General features: G+C 46.1%; 1 protein-coding gene across 1 annotated transcript in view; it reads right to left on the bottom strand.

The window, feature by feature from the left end:
• ADAMTSL4 (ADAMTS like 4) overlaps positions 1–20894 on the bottom strand; it is a 549072-nt gene that overhangs the window by 7103 nt on the left and 521075 nt on the right. The window lies entirely within an intron of this gene.

Genomic DNA, 20894 nt, shown 5'->3' with positions numbered 1-20894 from the left:
GATTATAGCAGTTGCTGTGCTCCATTACAGTGTAACTACAGCATACGTTATTTATTTATTTATTTGTATTTGTAAAGCACGCAATCAGCCCGTTACTTTCTTACTATGAATATTAGCAAGTGCCACACTAAGATAGAATTGTGAGCATTAGCTTACGTCACACTTGGATAGAATTGTGAACATTAGCTTGCGCCACACTTAGATAGAATTGTGAACATTAGCTTGCGTCACATCTAGATAGGATTGTGAAGGTTAGCAAGTACCACACTTAGATAGTGTTGTAAACATTAGCCTGCGCCGGACCCAGACAGAATTGTGAATGATAACAAGTACCACACTTACAACTGAATATTAGCAAGTGCCACATTTAGATAGAATTGTGAACATTAGCCTGCGTCGCATCTAGATAGATTGTGAATGATAGCAAGTACCACACTTAGAATGACAAATGTTAGCATGTGCCACACTTAGAATTGTAAATGTTAGCAAGTGCCACACTTAGAACTGTGAATTTTAGCAAGTGCAACATTTAGATAGAATTGTGAAACATTAGCCTGCGCCGGACCCAGACAGAATTGTGAATGATAGCAAGTACCACACGTGCATAGAAATGTGAAGGTTAGCAAGCACCACACTTAGATAGAATTGCAAATATTAGCATGTGGCACACTTATATGATTATAGCAGTGCCTGTGCTCCATTACAGGCTAACTACAGCATATGAGAATAGCTGCTCCTTTGCTCCATTATATTGTAACTACAGCATATGATTATAGCAGTTCCTGTGCTCCATTACAGTGTAACTACAGCATATGATTATAGCAGTTCCCGTGCTCCATTACAGTGTAACTACAGCATATGATTATAGCAGTTCCTGTGCTTCATTACAGCATATGGTACATCATATGATTATAGCTGTCTCTTTGCTCCATTACAGTGTAACTACAGCATATGATTATAGCAGTTCCTGTGCTTCATTACAGCATATGGTACATCATATGATTATAGCTGTCTCTTTGCTCCATTAGAGTGTAAGTACAGCATCTGATTATAGCTGAAGGTCGTTCTGTTGCATTTATGTTATTATAATTTTCTAATGGTGCTAAATACAAGAGTGTGTACTCAGTCCTTGAAGTTTCTGAAGTGACACCTTGATAACGAGGACTTCCAAACATTGTATCTTGTTCTGAGAACGGACCGCAAACATGCTTTTGCCATGCAATTAGCAGGTGAGTTTGACATGTATTGCACACACTTTTGCCACTGTAGCTTTCATTCAAAGATAACCCTTTGACCAGCAATCAAATGCATAGTTTCAGCAAAGAGGGAAACAGTTAATGTCTATGAGGCATGTGCTGCTGTGTTTGGAAGGAAGCAAGACATCAAAAAAGCAACGAAAATGTCTCCCCCTTTCCATGTGTCCTGGTGCTTTATGCAGACATAGCCGCCCAACCCAAATCCCAACATGCCGCGGGGTCCCAAGGTAATATTGCCCAATCAATGTGTACCCTTTCTTCAATTACTTCAAGCAGCCAGAGGTGTTCCAAGTGCAGAGGGGCTGCTGATTGGTGTGACACGACCACATGATCATCCCAACATCCTTCTGTGCACTGACCGAGGCACTCTTATAGTGGCTGCCTTCACACCAGGGCACGCTTCAGGGCTGCCAAGGCAAGACACACTGAGGGCTTTTGGGCTGGCCTTGCTAAATTCTAGTAGGCTTTCTTTGTACAGGAATGGATCCACACTGTGTTGGTCTAATCTTGCCTCAAGGGATGTCAGATGCCATGCTGACATACCGTAAAGCCAGCGTGTGTAGTAGGGCAAGCGTTGTCTGCTTATTTTATGCTATGTTAATATGCTTTTAGACTGCACCAAATCACCACTGTACTAGTGTCGGAGTGCCCAGGCGTGTGTGTCCCTGGAGTTGCACACATGGTCCCTACGGTATTGCCCAAAAGTACAGAAAAAAGAATGAAAAAAAAAATGCAATTCGGGCCGTACAAAAAAAAAATCCCATTATGTCGAACGAGGGGTGGGGGGTTTGCGGGGGTGTCCCCCGCTCCCTTTGTTCGACATTAGGGTTTCGCGGGTTGCAGGGGGTATCCCGCTCTTTCCATTACATGGAAAGCGGAGGACAAAAAAGTAAAAATAAAGGGACCCTACAGCGTCAGTTCTAACCCATAATATGGAACTGACGTCGCAAGGGAGAAGCCCGACGAGGGGAGGCGAAGTCAGGTATGTGTCGGTATTTGGGGATACTTTTAGGGCACAAAGAGGTGGTGGGTAACGGGGATAAGGGATTTTTTGCTGCCATTGTAAAATCCACCGCGATTTTATCACGCGCATCTGTTCCCACCAGGGTTACCCAGATTTTAAGTCTACTGCAGGAAAGAAAATAAGCAAGGGAAGATGAAAATAATGGAGAAGAGGAAAGAAAAAGCCACAAACAAATGCAGGGAAGGAGGGATGCAGCAAGGGGTGAATGTTTAGTGATAGCATGGGTGCATGTCACTGCTGATAGGTGGACAATGGGTTGCAGGCGGCGGGTATGTCTTAAAGCCTTGCGATAACTTGCTTGTGTTTCCAAGCCAGGTTTGGAGAATTGTAAATTAGTACACAATGTAATGTCGAGTGCACGTGCTCGGGCAAGTCTGGTGGCGGATATGCCCGGGTGTCTCTATACTTTGTACCCCAAGTCAAACTCCAGAAAGTTAATTCCGTGACTGCCAAGCCTGAGCCGAGAGTGGTGTGGTCAAGAATAGACTGGCTATAAAGGTGAATGTTTATTCAACATCTACACTGTTTGAATACTTTTACACGTGGTTCTTAACCTCATAGCTGTTCACCGCTCATGTCACCCATTTCCCTGATTCACTTCTTCTTTTCCTCTCTCTATTATACTCATAAAAGTGTAGCCCCATCTCTGAATGTTACCGATCGTCATGTTAATAGGGTGAGCATCCTTCCCTCCTTCTCTCACCCAATGTTTGCGTGTCTGTCTCCCATGTTTGTCTTCCCCTGTTTGGTGATTTTAGGGATATTTCTCATTCCTATATAGCAGATTTTAGCCATTCAATCTCTGGTCAGGAATTTGTTATGCTTGTATATCATTAATCTTTCACGTTTTCAACACAACTCTTATTTGACTCTAATTTGCCTATTTTGACTAGTTCACTATTTGTCAAAGGATGTTTCTGCTGTTAATTCATGTTGTGATCATTCCAATAAAAATTATTAAACACACAAACAAACAAAGGTGAATGTTGTTAACAGAAGGTACGGGAAAGGAGTGGTCCAACTGGTACAGTACAATTGAAAAGGCCTGGCGCTAGAATTGTTATTAAGAATGTATTCCAAGTGACGTCATGCTAGACTATTTTAGTTTGCGGTGAGACAGGGTTGTGTCTTACTTAGAAGTAGGCTGGCTGTCAAAGCAGAATAATAATACATAGCCAGCTGGAGTGAGAAAATATAAGCTAAGCTTACTATGAATCCTGTGCCCATTTAGATTGTGTGACAGCCGGAGGCAGATGTTCAACAAACGGAGTAGGTAAGGAAAGAAGGGCCAGATGTCTGTGCTCCTGCATGCAGCTACAGTGTGGCGGCCCTCCTTTACTAAAGACACGCCTCAGCTGACAGCTCTTTCACAAATCAGTGGTGCAAATAAGAATACACCTGTATCCCAAAGTGTGCTGCTGCCACCTAGAGGCCGTCAGTGATACCATCAGAAATCACAGGAGTGGAAATGCGTTGGTTCTTGTATGGCAAAACCAGGCGTATTTCTTGTGAAACGGGTGAACTGGTTTTATGAAAGCCATTATCATCAGTTTCTGAGCGTATAGAGTGGAAATCTACTTTTCACTTAATCGAAGAAAGAGAATCGATTTAGAAAGACTGCTTGGAGAGTGTTTTGGCACGCCTAGAAACCCTTGTGTACTGGCGCGTTATAAATGCAATATCATCTCACATCATATCAATCCTTGGGCGCAGGTCACTATTAGGCGTGCCCTTTTGGCCACGGTCAGCAAGGTGCAATGACCTATCTACGCCTGAATATAGCTTTTCCTTAAACATACTGTCACCAGAAGCACTAATAATTGCAGTGCTTCAGGTAGGAAACCACTTCATGATCACTACATGGAGAGGTCCTGTAAGTGAACGCTCCATGTACAAATGGATTGCCTGGATAGGCCCCTGTGGCCTGCTGGCTGCAGCCAACAGGGCACGCCTTATAGGGACCTGTACCGAAGGTGCTGCGCCAAAATGACTGGCGCTGAAAGGCCTGCGCCGTAAGAGGTGCCCCATAGATTCATGGTGTCCTTCAAAGCGCAAACCTCTGAAGAAAGCTATGCTTTTCTGAGCAATGGTGTTCCTTCCAACTGCAAGCCAGAACCCCAACCCTCTAACCCTTGCCTGCCATCATACCACAGAGATCTCTCTCTATTTGCCATTCCAGAATGTGGCAAACATGAGGTAAGAAATGAAAAACAAATTCTCAAAATGGGTTGCTTCGAACACACGCATACTCCCTCTATTGAACTGGTACTGCTGACCCTGGTAGTCACAGTTATCTCTGGTCATGTTTTATTTGTGTTTCCCTAACGGTTGTATTGAATCTGAGCCTGAATCTAACTCAGATTCAATACAACTGTTAGGGAAACACAAATAAAACATGACCAGATACATTGGGTGACAAAGGGCATAGTCACACCTGTTGCTACCCACCCTGCACTCCTTTAACTACATATATTTCATATGATATGATATGCCATTTATAACGCGCCTATACAGTGTTTCAAGGTGCGACAAGACAAGGCAGGGAAGACAGAGGGAGGACAAGACAAATGATCTTACTAGGCCTTGTGTCATTCAGATCATACAAGTGTGACAGCGCAAAGTGCAGGAGGGAAGGTCAGCGTGGCTCTGGGTAAGTGCGAGGAGGCAGGGGACTGTAGAGGTTACAGTAGGCCCGGAGCCAGTGCAGTGGAGACTGATCATGGTGAATCATGATACCCAGTGAGGCTCTGAGGGTAGTCAGGTAACCAGCCATTGCAGCAGACAGGTGGGTCAGCAGGGGAGGGAGAGAGAGAAAGCAGAGGAGAAAAGGAAGGTCTTGAGCTGCTTCCGGAACTTCAGGTGGTCTGACTCAAGTTTCAGAGGGGCAGAGAGACCATTTCATCGGAAGGCACCTGCAGAGGAGAGAGTTACCCACCACTCTCTGCCTGGAGAAGCATCTGACCCTTCAAGAGTTGGAGGTAGCTGAGCGAATAGCTCAGCAAAGAAGGTATTTTGGAAGAGAGAGTTTGATGTAATGTGAGCCCTGGCCCCAGAAAGCACTGGGGATGATGCAGAGGGTGTTGTACTTGATCCTTGCAGCCACCGGGAGCCAGTGTCGAGATTTCAGGACTGGAGAGATATGGTCCCTGAGCTTGAGGCCAAGGATAAGTCTCACGGTCCTGTTCTAGATTAGTTGAAGAGGACGGGGAGTAGAGGAAGCCAGATTGAGAAAGAGGCTGTTGCAGTAGTCCAACCTAGAGAGAACCACGGCTCTGGAGACATTGAGCTTCTGTGGGAAAGTGAGGAGGTGTAGCTGGTAGTGGGCCTTTTTGGCAAAGTTTGTGATGTGAGGAGAGGAGAGAGTGTAGTCGAAGATGACACCAAGGTTTTTTTACCTCACAGGAAGGCAAAGGAAGAGGGCCAAAGGAGGGTGGCCAGAGTGAGAGTGGGAAAGCGGGAGCAGGTGTCCCAATGAGAAGGATCTCCTTCTTACTGGCATTAAGGCTGAGATAATTGGAGGTGCACCAATCCTGATTCGCAGATAGACAGTACGGAATGAGCGAGGGAAGAATGGAGGCTGTGGGGATCCTGAAAGAGAGCTGAGTGTCATCCATATAACACTTAAAGTTGCAGGAGAAGGAAGAGAGCAGGTGGGCCAAAGGGGCCATGTATACATTGAAAAACCAAATTGAGAGGGTAGAGCCCTGGGGAACACCACATGTGGAGAGAGAGGTGGTGGAGAGAGGACCCAAGTTGGACCTGGGAGGGTCAGTCTAGACGAAAAGAGGTCAGCCACTCCAGGGCCTGGTCCGTAATGCCCAGGTTCTCGCAGAGTTAATTTATCAGAATGGCGTGATTGACCATGTCAAAAGCAGAGGAAATGTCTAGGAGGGTGAGGACAGAAGGAAGGCTGGAGTCAAGATTGGAGAGCAGATTTTCACAGGTGTTCAAGAGAGCAGTTTCCATGCCTCTGGCTGCTCTGAAGCCAGACTGTTGGTCGTGGAGGCAACCAGTAGATTCAGAGTGGAGAGAAAGCTGGGAGATGGCCAGATTTTCCAGGAGTTTGCCCAGGAAAGGAGTGATAGAGATCGACCTGCAGTTTCCCTGCCAGGTAGGATTGGCAAAGGCTTTTTAAGGAGGGGTGCACAAGGGAGTGCTTGAAGAGGGAGGGGAAAGATCCAGTGGCCAAAGAGTGTTTGCACAAATCGGCCAAGGCTGGATAAGGGTGTCGATGTGGTCCTTGACGGTTCTAGAGGAACAGGGTAGCACCTGTTTGGACGACACTTTCATAGATCAGACTTGTCTGAAAATGTTGTCAGGTGTTGTTGGAGAAAAAGAGGAGAAAGGAGGAGGAGAGGGAGAGTCAGCTAGAGGGGGGCTGGGAGAGGCAGAGGAGGAGAGAGAGGGCAGGGTGTCCTGAGATTTAGTGGTGAAGTGAGAAGCCAGAACCGTGCAGAGGGCCTGGGAGGGAACAGGAAAGGTGGAGACTGCAGAAGGATTGTCCAGCTCCTTGCAGATTTGAAAGAGTTTGGCCGTGTTTTTAGAGGCTGCAGAGATGCAGGATTGGATGTGGACTCTCTTCTTGGACAGTACAGAGAGTCTGTATGGCCTTTGGAGCAGTCGGCAGGCCAGTTTGTCACAGGATGCACCCAAAGCCCTCCACTTCCTCTCAGCCGCCATGCACTTCCGTGTTAGAGTGTGAGTTAGCTTCATGAGTAGGAGGAGCAGAGAAAGTCGAGGCAAAGGCAAATGCTTCATGGGCTGAATGACCAAGAAGGTAAGTGGAAGTGCTGGGGTGGGCTTAGCCCGAGGGACAGAGTGTTTTGGATGAGAGGAAAGCAGGAAGTGGTCAGAACACGAGAGAGCAGTGATGAAAGGGTTAGAAAGGGGGATGTCAGAGGAGATGAGACCATCCAAGGTGTATACGGCAGAGTGTGTCAGACCAGAGAATGGGGAGAGAGCGAGTGGGCCTCATTATGAGTGTGCCGGTCTGGTAACAACAGTGCCGGTAAGCATACCGGCACCGATGTTGCCGGACCGGCACACTCCAAGTTCTCTGAGCGGCTTCTGTCCCGCGTGCCAGGTCAGACCTTGCGGGCGGGACGGCAGCCACTTACAGACTTTGACAGACTTTGACGGAAGCACCAGCACTGTTGCACACAGTGCCGGTGCTTCCGTCCTCCCATTCCCGTTGCATCCTATGGGACTCAATGGGAATGCCCCGGTGATTCCCTAAAGCCAGGTGCCGAAAAAAAAATACAACTCCGGCGGCAGCCTGCCGTTTTTACCAGCACGGCTACCGCCGGAGTTGTAATGAGGCCCGGTGTCACAGAGGTTGTGTAAATGGCCAGAAAAACATAAGGAAAAACAAGACGATAGAAACAATAGAAACAGCCAGTGCAGCTTCTTTCGTGTCATTACGCCCAAACTATTTTGCATAGTAAGAAATGAAAAACATGTGGGGCCTGATTCATCGAAGTGTTTTATAATGGCACAATCCCATAGGAAAATGTTCCATGAATCAGGCCCTCAACGTTTTCAGCAACACCTGCTTAAGCATTTTTCCAGAATTGCATTTCGAGCAGTCTCTAAAATGGAAAAAGTGCATAAGCCCTGAATCTTCTGCAGACCAGTGGCAAAGCAGAAGCAGTCTTTTAGGGAAACACGCAGCAATGAATGTAGTACAGAGACTGCCTTTATTTAATAAAATGCTTTTGTCGCATCACTTCATACCCTGGAAGCAGTGGAGTAACTTTGCTGAAAAAGTTGGGGGGGGACATGACATCTGAAGAAAAGTTGCCCCAGTCAAATGAATGGGGACAAAAAGGTGTGCCATGAAAGTTGGGGGGGACAAACACCCCAGTCCCCCCTAAAATTACGCCCATACCTGGAAGCGTTATTATATGAGGTGGATGGAGAGCTGTCAGTGAAGTAGTAATGCCTGACCTCTCATCGGCATTCAACACTTTGGGCCACGCTATCATCCCGAGGCGCCTCCAACGGTTTGGCATCCAAAGCACTGGGCTGAAAAGCATCCAACTCTTACTGATCTGGAACAAACCATGTCTGTGCCAAAGAAATATGTCATGAAATGTGGCGTCCCCCAGGGCTCGGCCTTGTTACTCCTTCTTTCCAGCCTTTCTCTTCAGCCCCCGGCAAAATTACGCCTGTGTCATGGCAGGTCATTCCATGTGTATAGCGATGATACGCCCATTCTCTTGTGACCGACTGCAGATATGGTCTAGATTAGAAACTATTATTCAAACTGTATGACAGATGTCAGTAACTAGGGAGCACCAACACACTAAATTCCACGGCCAGCAACACTGACCTTATGAACTCCACCCATCGAGCCATATGTTGAATACATTTGACCAAAATACTAGGACTCTATCATCTTCCAAAGGTCTGCAATTGGGTGGGGGGCAGTAGTTGAAGGTACGTATGCATATGTAATGTTGTGCTCACACTTGGAGTTTGTACTAATCACCATATGCGTTAAAAGAATGTACCCTTTTGTTAAAAGAAGAGGCATTCTCTTTATACAGCGGCGTTTAAGACCTGCTGACCTGGCAAGAACTTGTTTTTAACAGAAGAATTGTGTTTGGTCACTGTATGTCGAAGCATGCTGAGCCTGCTAAAACTATCTGCAGATTACGGGTGGGGGAAGGAATGAGTAAGCATAGCCTTGAGCACAGAGATACGGGCACAAAGGGGCACGAAAGAATGTGAAGACCGGGATAACAGGAAACCACGATAGACCACGATAGCAAATGTGCAATGGTTGTTCGTTAAACTCCAACTGGATACTTCAGATAAGCTCCAACTGGAGATCCGCCCTGGGGTGGACGTGTTCTATGTGCAAGGCAATGTAAACAGGAAAGTATAAAAGAGCATGATGTGTAGAGGAAGGCGCGGCACTTCAACGACTTGCTTTGCGAGACGTTTGAACTTGCAGCCCATTCGCGAATGCTTGTGCATTAATAAAGTAATGTTTACTTGGCTCTTTTCTGTCTGAGTTATTGCAGGGTCCCTCATTGTACTGGTTATGGTGACAGCGAGAAATCGCACCCACAATTTTGGTGTCAGAGGTGGGAGGCGAAGGAGCGACAGTCCGTCACTGGGTGAGGAACGCCGCGGCGGAACCGGAGAAGGAATTGATCACGGGGCCCCAACAACTGAATCCGCACCTTTGATTGCAACCAACGCGTCATCCTTGTTTTTCCGGCTCCGTCGGCGGTGGAACAGCAGGCTGTCGCCCTTCGGGTCCGGAACACTCTGGCGGGACCCTTAAGGTAAGTGGTATGGATGGATGCATGATGGAATAAGGAAATAACGATTTAGGGTTTATGAAGAGGACAGTGGTATGTCCGTCTATGGAATAATAATGATGAAACGGTGATGTATTGATATTGGTATGGCGATATATGTCAGGAGGATGTATTGTTAATGTTAGCCTATTAATGCACATTTGGGAAAGGTGAGTGTTTTTAGGCAATTTGGTATACCAACAAAATGGGTCAAGCGGCTTCCAGCAAGAGTGGTATAGGCAAGAGACACTATGCCCCTCTTGAAGGAACCCCTGCATTTGATATGTTGATTAAACATGGATTGAATTCAACATTGTTCTTAAGAGAATGGTCTGAATATACAAAAGATTAGATTGAGCATAAATGGCCAGACACTGGGTCCTTTGATGTGGACCGCATATCCAAAGTAGAAATAGAATTAGTAAAAAGACGGGTCAGACCCGCACAGTTTGAGGCTATACGACTATGGAGGGTAGAAGCAATGCGCAGGCGCAATGCTCAGAACAAACAAAAGGCAAAGGGGCAGAAGAGAACAGTAAATCAAAAATTACGTGACCTAGAGATAAAAGAGAAGGATGAGAAACTAGACCAGTTGGATAGACGTATGATGATTAAGAATATCCTGCCTTGCCGGCGCCTCGGTATGAAGATGTGATAGGACTAGAAGCAGAACAAACAACGACTGAATTGTTATTTCCAGGGGCTACGGCTCCTTCGAGAGAAGGTGAGGGTGAGAGGGCGGAATTCCCAATGAAGTATGGAGACCCAGATAGGTTGATAGACCATAGGAGAACGACTACTGTAGAAAAGGATAGAGATGGAGACTTGCAAATCCTTATGACCGGGCTGTATGGCACACCCCTCAATGACAGCCTACGGGACCAATTGGGGAGTTTGACACCTTTGGAATTTAGGACAGTGGCCACTAAACTATATACCTTTTATGAGGGTAACTGTAAATTGAGAGGACAGAGTACTGCGGATCTGCCCTCAGCATATCAGGACGCTGTCGCATTACTACCAGTGACTGCGTCCAGTGTTCAGTTATGGGGATGTATGTCCGACATAATAGCGGAAGTCATAAGGGGAGGTGTTGAATGGGAGAAGGAAAAGAGGGCATGGGAAAGAGAGGTGAAGGAAAGAGAGGCTAAACTCAAAGATGCAGACCAGGCGGGCCAAAACGTAGCTAATCGTATGATAGCATCCATACACTCGCAGTCCATGTCCACCCTGGTGAGTCTGATGGAGGGCCTTGGCTGGCCTATACAAGTAAACGTAATTAAATATCTTCTTATTAGGGTGGAGGATATAGAAGAGGAAAAGGAGCCTAGATATGTGTCCCAGTGGAATAGGATTAAGACAGAATTGGATAAGAAACTGCTATCTAATATAAGAGTGGATGATTCTGGGGCGGAAGAATGGAGAATGGCTAAGGTGGAGAAACTGTTAAAAGATTATAAAAAAATAAAAGAGAAAAACCTTAGTCATCAGTCCTCTGCTTCATCACCAGTGCAGGCCCTTGTAAGTGAACAAACAAACATGGAAAAGTTACTATCAATGACAATGAGAGAGTGTCAACCCACCATAGATGCAGTTACTGGTAACATGATGCGCACCTATGTGTATGTCCCCTTATCTCGAATAGAATTGATGCATATCACCAAGTCCATCCCCGACCCCCGGCAGGATTCTACAAAGAAGTGGGAAAGCTATTCAGACCCGGGTTATTTACTGTAGAGGATGTAGATAACATATTGTTAGCTATTGTCCCAGAGGAGATATGGACCCCCTTTCGTGCCAAAGACAATGATACAATAAAATGGAAAGATGTAATGGAAGCGAGTAAAAATAGGAAACTGCATGAGGAAGGTATTACCCCCATTTGATGTGAATGTGGAGAAACTGTCTGCTGTGATACAGGGCGCAAGTGAGGAAGTAGCACAATACTTCCTGCGTTACGAAGCAGCATTTAAAGCACACAGTGGGCTAGAGGATAGGGTCTGAGACGGGCCAACGGTACTTTGCCACAAACTTTATAGAAGGGCTCCACGGGCCAATCCAGGAGAACATTAGGAAGGCAGAAAGTACGTGGATGACTAGAAAACCCTGGGATCTCCTCGAAATGGCCAGGTATTATGAAAGAGGAGAAAGAGTAAAGGGGCAACAAAAGGCACGACAAGAGAAGGATCTAAAAACCAAAGTGTTGATGCAACAGTTGCATCAAGGGCCTCAAGGCAGGTATAACTACAATTATAATGGCCCGTCACAGGGCTATAGTAGCAACATGATAGGGGGCCAAGGGACAGGTAGAGGTACAGTGCAAGGAGGTGCGCTATATGGGAGGAGGGATGGGCTACCCCAAGATGTATGTGCCTTCTGCAAGAGACCCGGACACTGGAAATCCCAGTGTCCCCAGAGTGGTGGGAGAGGAAGGGGCGTACGGCCCCCTTTACAGACAACATTTGCCCCAGGAAATAGGACTGGTGGGTACGGCAATCAAGACAATAGAATGTTTAAACCCCCTCAACCCAATGCCTTTGACGGACAAGCAAGAGGGGATGTTCCCTGGCCGGCCCCGCCTCCCCCCAATCTACTGTATCAGCCACAACAAACAACACAAATACAAGGTGTATGCCAGGGCGAAGGATGTGGGGAAGGGGTATACTATAATGACGACTTCCAGGATAACACAAGTGATATGTCCTGAGGAGGCCGAAATGAGACAGCGGGAGTGGTACAAGTACCTATAGATCAGAGGGGGCCTTATGCCTCCATTAGGATCGGCCCCCACCGAAACTTGAGATGTCTGGTAGACACGGGAGCTGGAAACAGTTCCGTGAATATCAGAGCCGTCCCCGCTGTCCCATTATCGGATAAAAGCAAGGTATCAGTTGGATTTGGGGGAAATCCAATAAAGACTCCTGTAAGTGAAATAGTAGAGGCGGAACTTCATGGGGTAAAATGGGAGAATGGGTGGCTATTGACCAATCACTGCCCAGAAAACTTGTTAGGTATTGATGCATTAAAGACACTAGGGGCCACAATATATTGCTCCCCTCAGGGGGTGAGAATGACTATAAGCAAACCTATGGGTATGATAGGAGTAACGCAAACCCTGCCCCCGGAACTCCAAGACATCCCGAATGAACTATGGGCCACTCATGGGAATGATGTAGGGGTGTTGGATGTTTCCCCAGTAGTAATCAAATTAAAGCCCGGTGCCAGGTTGCCCAGGATAAAACAATATCGCATATCACACGAGGGAGAGCAGGCACTATATCAAATAGTACAGGATATGATACGGTTAGGGGTGGTAGAGCCAACAAATGATAGCCCTTGTAACTCTCCGATCCTTCCAGTACACAAGAAAGGTGATGAAGCGGTACCCTATCGTTTCATTATTGATTTGAGGGAGATAAACAAAATAGTAGAACCCAGATATCCAGTTGTCCCTAATATTGCAAGTGTACTCACTTTAATTCCCAAAACAGCGAAATGGTTTACGGTAATTGATTGAAAAATGCCTTCTTCAGCATTCCTATTGCCGAAGAAAGCAGGTACCTGTTTAGTTTCACTCTTCGAGATAGACAGTACCAATTTACTAGAGCCCCGCAGGGATATACAGAAAGTCCCGCTATATTCAGCCAAGCACTAAAAACACGGATGGATAACCTAGCCCTACCCGCTAACACTGCTCTGATACAATATGTTGATGATTTGCTATTATGTGCAGCCACCGAAGAGGAATGCCATTATGTGACCAGATTGGTGCTAATGCACTTAGCAGAAAATAAGCACAAGGTAGCCCTAGCCAAAATGCAGTATGTAAAACAAAAGGTCCATTATTTAGGCTTTGAGTTGTCCGAAGAGGGGCGAACTCTGTCTACTGATCGCATTGCTTTGATACAGTCCATAAAAGGCCCCGACACGGCAAAAGGTCTCCGAAGGATAATTGGTGTTTTATCCTATTGTAGGCACTGGATTCCTGAATTCTCTGTATTGATCCAGCCCATGCTAAAAGCCTTAAAAGAAGTACAAGAAAACGGACCATTAGAATGGACACCTGAGATGGAAAAAGCCCTGACAGCTATGAAAGATGTTTTATGCCACGCACCGGCCTTAGGCACACCTGATTATACCAAGAGATTTTGCCTTTTCGTTGATGAACAGGAAGGTTGCGCTGTGTCAGTCTTAACGCAGGAACAAGGGGGTAAACAGAGACCATGTGCATATTTCTCCAGTGCTCTGGACTCAGTAGCTCGAGGCCTACCCCCATGCATGAGAGCAGTGGCCGCAGCAGCAACAGCCCTAAAACAAAGTGCAGGTATCATCCTAGGGAGCGAAGTGACAGTAAAAGTCCCACATGCGGTGGACGTTCTCCTGAATAGAGTGCATACACAGCATTTGACCACAGCTAGACTCACACAGTATGAGATGATTCTGTTTGCCAGTAATGTAAAAATCGAACGATGTAACACTTTGAATCCAGCGACACTGCTTCCTTTTCCCGTCTCACCTAATGACACTAGGCATGATTGTGTGATCCAAATGGAAGAACACACTAAGGGTAGAGCAGACCTGCAAGACACCCCGCTGGTTGATAATGAGGGTATATTATTCTGTGATGGTTCCTGTTTCAAACTGCCAAATGGGGAGACAACAGTAGGGTATGCTGTAACCACAGGGGAGCGGTTGATTGAGAGTGGGAAAGTGTGTGAAAAATCGGCCCAGGCAGCCGAATTGATTGCACTAACGAGAGCATTAGTGTTAAGCAGCGGTATGAAAGTGACAATTTATACTGATTCAGCCTACGCTCATGGGGTGGTTTCCAGTTTTGGTAAACTCTGGGGAGAGCGTGGATTTTTAACCTCCCAAGGTGATACTATTAAACATGCCCAATTGATTGCTGAATTATTACAAGCCCTTACGTTGCCCAAGATGGTGGCCATAGTGAAATGCCCAGCACATAAAAGGACTCTAGATTATGTCACGCAAGGAAACTCCTTAGCCGACCAGATGGCTAAACTAGCTGCCACAAGGGATACACGGTGGGAGGCCCGACAACTCATAGTGGGGAGGGATGTGACTATGGAAGGGACGAAGGAGCGCATAAAGGAAATCCAAGCAGATGCAACCATTGAAGAAAGACTATCTTGGCACAAGGATGATCAATACGAGGAGACGGTAGATGGGCTATGGGCACATACCAATACGAATACTTGGGTACTACCTGATGCATACTTACCTGTGATAGTGAGTGTGGCTCATGGTTAAACTCACGTTAACGCAAGGACTATGGAAGAAGTTTTGAGTGCTGTGTGGTACAACAAAAGATTGGGAATGTCAATGGGCAAAACAATGTGAAATATGTGTTCTATACAATGTGGGGAAAGGTGTACCAGCCCCGGCGGGCCACAGTAAGTTACCCACCTGCCCTTTTGAGGTGGTGTATATGAACTTTATACAGCTGGAGCCTGTAAATAAACATTCCTACTGTTTGGTGATGAGATGTGGGTTCTCAGGATGGGTGGAAGCATATCCCCTGCGGGACAATAGTGCCACCTCCACAGCACAATGCATATTGAAACACTGGGTGCCCTTGTATACGGTCCCCAGATATCTATGGTCTGACAATGGGACTCATTTTACTGGTGAAGTAGTACGCAAAGTTTGCAAGGCCCTTGGTATTGATTAACGCTTCCACGCAGTTTTTCATCCTCAATCAGCTGGGATTATAGAGGGCACAAATAAGGTATTGAAGAACAAACTGGCAAAGGCTTGTGCTGAAACGGGACTGAAATGGCCGGATGCATTGCCTATTGCATTATTGAGTATGCGTACTATGCCTAAGCGTACACATGGTTTATCTCCTTTCGAAATTGTTATGGGGCGTCCACCAAGTATTGGGACCCCCATATCACCTAAGAGATTGTCTGAGCAAGCATGGCCTGCATTACAACAGTATTGTATTGGGTTAACTAATAGACTGATTTCTATTAATGCACAGGTGAACGCAGTAACTCCATCTCCTCTGATAGGAGAAGGTCACGACGTGCAGCCCGGTGACTGGGTTGTTATAAAAGCCTTCGATCGCGCCAGCGGACTGCAACCCAGATGGAGGGGCCCGTTTCAGGTGCTCCTCGCAACACAAACTGCGGTAAAAGTTGATGGCAAATCGCACTGGTACCACGTGAATCACGTCAAGAAGACGCTCCCATTACTGATTCCTCCAGAAAAGGGAACCAACCAACCCCAGGTTGCAACAGTACTGCCAGACGCCATTAGTAGGTGTGCCCATCGCCTCCGATCCCGTGACGTGTATGTGCCAAACAACGTGTAAGGACACTGTTTTGAACTTTGATCATTAGGGAGATGAACATTTGGACTCTCTTGTTGGTTTTAGCAGGATTGTGCCTTACTGAAGACAACGGGCTTGTAGCCTGAAGGGCCTCCGGCGTTCCCCTCATGGGACAGGCACTACGAGACGTGGGACAGATCGGATGAAGGTTTTCAGTGAGACCTACCACTATTAGAGTAATAAGGACACTGGTGCTTTAAATAGGGGATACAGCTATATCGCTAGGTTGCATCTGATACGCATACGTACCTATAATTGAGCCACATACTGAATTATGTCTGCACCCGTATATGCTGGTTTAATCCCTGAGCAGATAAATGTATGCTCCCCAAACACAGAAGGTAAGAGAAAAACACCACTTTGCACCACAAGGAACAAAATCTTATTTTTTGTATGCTCAATAGTAGTATTAATAGCGTTCGCCATATTATTCTGGTACTTGGAACATCCATCTAGATATGAATTAAAGAACTTGTTACCCGTGTCAAACGGAACAGGGAGAATAGATCGGGTCAAGAGCAGGAATCGAGATGCCTATGACCAACACGACCCGGAAGACTATGCTAAAAATGAATACGTGAAGATAATAAACACAACATATGGGGTAGTGAATAAAACTGATTGCTGGATCTGCACCCACATGCCCCGACATAGCAGTGAAGGCATCCCAGTGTACGCGTCGCCAGTTACTGAGGATGCCGGGTGTACATTAATTTACATGAGAATAGTGTCAGCACAGCAATACATGATGCCGAATACCGCTTGTTATGTTAGAGGAGAGAACAAAACCCTTCTAATGGCAAAGATATGCTATAAAATCAAAACTGAGGGAATCGGGCTTGCACCTGCTATGGTACAGATAGTAAGAGAACCTCCTCCCCCTATCACCATCACACAAGAGTTTAGGCCAAAGAATATATGTTTTAAGAGAAACGCAAGAGGTAATCAAAGAATGATCTCGGGGTGCAGTCAAATGGTGAATCTAAATAACTACATGAAGGGATTGTTACAGATAGAGGGACATGTCTACGTCTGTAACAAGAGGGCTTATTTGTGGTTAGCGAGAGATTTTGTTGGGGTATGTTACATAGCCAGAATAATGCCGGCTGTGATGGTATATGCCCCGTCTACTCTGCATAAAGAAATACACAGCAGAAATAAACGAGCAGTAAACCCAAAAATTCCTACGTATCAACCTACAGGATGGGAAACGTTTATAGATCTGATGGGGGCCCTGGTTCCTCCAGCGGGCATCTTTATGAACAGTCAAGAAATCCAAAAGCTAAGCAGGGCCCTTGAGTTCGTAATCGAAGAATCCGCAGACCTAATGGAAAACATCACTTATGAAATAAAAGCAATTCGGCTAGTGGCTCTCCAGAATAGGTATGTCTTAGACATACTCACTGCAGAAAGGGGCGGGGTCTGTTTCATGGTGGGGTCCCAATGTTGTGTTTACATACCAGAAGAAAGTACAGGAATCTTAGATGGAATAAACAAACTACATAAAATAGCGGATAGTATCCACCAGGAGGAAGGGTCAGGAGATAGCTGGTGGATGAAACTCCTAAAAGAAATCGGGTGGCAGCTCCTTACGCCCATACTGGTTCTAGCGGCAATAGTTGTAGGAATTTGTCTCTGCATCCAATGCTTCCCGGTATGTGTGTCGTGCTGTGTTTCCATGTGTTCTTCCAGCATAACGCGCCTAAATCCAATGGATAAAAGCCATGTACAACAGGAATTTTTTGACATGGGAGGCCTGGAGAAGATTATGGTACAGACAGTATGTAATGATGTTGCTTTCCTGCCATCTGCTTATGCTAGGACTGTTTAGATTGATGCTCAAGTGTGAGCAAAGGGTGGATTGAAGGTACGTATGCATATGTAATGTTGTGCTCACACTTGGAGTTTGTACTAATCACCATATGCGTTAAAAGAATGTACCCTTTTGTTAAAAGAAGAGGCATTCTCTTTATACAGCGGCGTTTAAGACCTGCTGACCTGGCAAGAACTTGTTTTTAACAGAAGAATTGTGTTTGGTCACTGTATGTCGAAGCATGCTGAGCCTGCTAAAACTATCTGCAGATTACGGGTGGGGGAAGGAATGAGTAAGCATAGCCTTGAGCACAGAGATACGGGCACAAAGGGGCACGAAAGAATGTGAAGACCGGGATAACAGGAAACCACGATAGACCACGATAGCAAATGTGCAATGGTTGTTCGTTAAACTCCAACTGGATACTTCAGATAAGCTCCAACTGGAGATCCGCCCTGGGGTGGACGTGTTCTATGTGCAAGGCAATGTAAACAGGAAAGTATAAAAGAGCATGATGTGTAGAGGAAGGCGCGGCACTTCGACGACTTGCTTTGCGAGACGTTTGAACTTGCAGCCCATTCGCGAATGCTTGTGCATTAATAAAGTAATGTTTACTTGGCTCTTTTCTGTCTGAGTTATTGCAGGGTCCCTCATTGTACTGGTTATGGTGACGGCGAGAAATCGCACCCACATAGTGGACAATCAATTAAGCAGGTCATCGCAAAACACCCTGAAATTAAGTTTGGAACAGAGGCAGTCCTTCAGGCTACCACTCTTCCTTCTCCTCTTCTTGTGAGATCACCAACATGGATGCTTACTTATCCTCCTGTCTGGACCCTTTCAATGTACTATACCTTGGAATCCCTCTATACTCCCTCTAAAAATCATCAAACAACTCCAATCAAATCTAGAACCTACCCTGCAGGCTCTTCCTAAAGCTACCCCTCAAAGCACGTCACCCCTTCACACTGCCATCTGCACTGGCACCCGGCTGCCAAGCCCATTGACTTGATATCTCTGTGTTGCGTTCATAAAGACCCACAGCGCGGCTCTACTGAAACAGATTCCGCGCAGATGCCTCCACACGCTTGGGGCAGGTATCCACACATCTGTGGGGAGCTTGGGCCTTTTCAGCCAGGATGACCATCCTCTGGAATGAGCATCCACCACCCCTGAGCCTGAACAGCCATCTCCTATTGCAGAATTAAGTCCATACACATCTACTTATAAATTAAACTGGCAGCTTTCCTTACATGAGACCTTGTCTTTGAAGGTTTTCTGATGATCTCAGTGCCAACGGTATGTGTGCTTGATGCATTAATATAGTATAACATTACACAACAAAACATAACAATGCAAACTTAGCATGCAAGCCCGGTCGCATCGAAGCTGTAGAGCCATACAAAGCAAAAAGGCCTGCACACACAACCAGAAGTATTGGTGTGCCTAATAACACACTCACAAAGTTCCTTACAATGAGTTCAAAAGTGAGAAGAAAATCCCCACTCTGAGTGAAGAGTAATTTAGACCAGAAGGGCACATGTTTCCTATGATTACTCGCAGACCCCTGAGTCTTAGAATTGCATGGCGTCAGGGAAATGCCATTAAAAGGGAGACAGTATGAAAGAGGGGAAAGAGTGGTAGGGAGATAAGCCAACAGGAGGACAGAGAAGGGGTACAAAGAATATTTATTAAAACGAGCATTGCCAGGGCGATTTCTTTTAGCTTTTGCATTTAGCGTTAATCAGCTTGAATTTGGTTTGGCCACATAACGAAGAGATAAAACTCAAGGGGCATGCAAGTGGCAGTCATTCCAGGACTATTCTTAGGTGGGCTGTTCACCTCTGCTGGCTTATTGAATACTTCTAGCATGTTAACTCTGCCGCTGAGACACAAAGCCAGCAGCTACAAAGGTCTGTCTGCGAATGGTCTTTATATCTATACCACCCATCGTGGCATCATGGCATCATTGATGGTACAACACATCTGGAGGTCTCAATTACTGTCTGTATTTAGTCTGTACAATCTATACATCAGAATAGTGTAACTCTTAGCAATCGCTTTACTACAGGGCCATAAAGTAAGACTGCAACCACTCTGAAATAGAATGCATGCATACATGAGAGCACATGTAGTAAGGCATGTATTACTTGAAATCTGTTGTTTGCAGCAAGATTTGACTGGGGTGTCCTACCAATACCCAGCATTCATTTACCAGTCATGCCCATGCAAAGGGGGCATTGGTATCCATGATTTCATGCCAGTTATTAATGTGAGGAATATCCTAGAGCAGGAGGGCCATAGCTGTTTCAGCACAACGGAGCGAAATTCCCATATGTGCGCATCACACCGTCCCGCACCACACAAAAGGGAAAACGTGAAGACCTGAAAGTGACTTAAGACCTTGTAAATAGGGAGTTATTGGGGGAGATACTGAGGGGGAAAGGCCTGCGTGAAGGTGTGCACAACGATACTAGAGGCGCTTCATGATGGTCGTGACAAGAGTCCGAACCTGCCTCAATGGAGATCTGATGGGGCAATTGCTGGGGGGTTGAATGCAGAGGAGGATTTATTTATTTGTTTTTCATAACACGCCTGATACCATACTTGAGGTCGGTTTCTAAGCACGGGTCTGGGATTCGAACCTCTGTTGCTCTGCGTGGTCTTGCTTCCAAAGCCAGCGCGTTGCCCCTGTGCTATCATCAGTCGGGCCAGGGACAAAGGCTCACTGGGGCCCCCCCTGCTCTGACTCCCTCAAGTGAAAGGGAAACACACTGGGCTGCAGGGGACCCTAAATGAGATCTTATCTCTGATCAGCATGTCAGACCATTTACAATGGGACAGGTAAATGGCAGTGACCATTACGGTAGCACTTTTTTGTTTTTACAATTCTAGAAGGTTTTAATATGCTATGATTGCTAGTGGATTAAACATTGGGGGGCGGGGAGGGGCTTGCAGAACTAGCTGCGAGCAGTGCTAAACAATGACCCTGTCATGCATTGTAATTAATCTCGTGTCTTTAGGTGATGTTTGTGTAGGTTCTTATCGATCTGCCTGCTGGAAATTGAATGCTGTTCAAGACGAGGACATGAAAGGTCATTGTCCATTACCCACGGAGCGGAAAATGTGGTGC

Source organism: Ambystoma mexicanum, chromosome 1p (genome assembly GCF_040938575.1).
Source record: "Ambystoma mexicanum isolate Mex_15411 chromosome 1p, UKY_AmexF1_1, whole genome shotgun sequence".
Taxonomy (NCBI): domain Eukaryota; kingdom Metazoa; phylum Chordata; class Amphibia; order Caudata; family Ambystomatidae; genus Ambystoma; species Ambystoma mexicanum.
The sequence above is the reverse complement of the archived record's forward strand: the minus strand, read 5'-3'. Positions and strand labels throughout refer to the sequence as shown.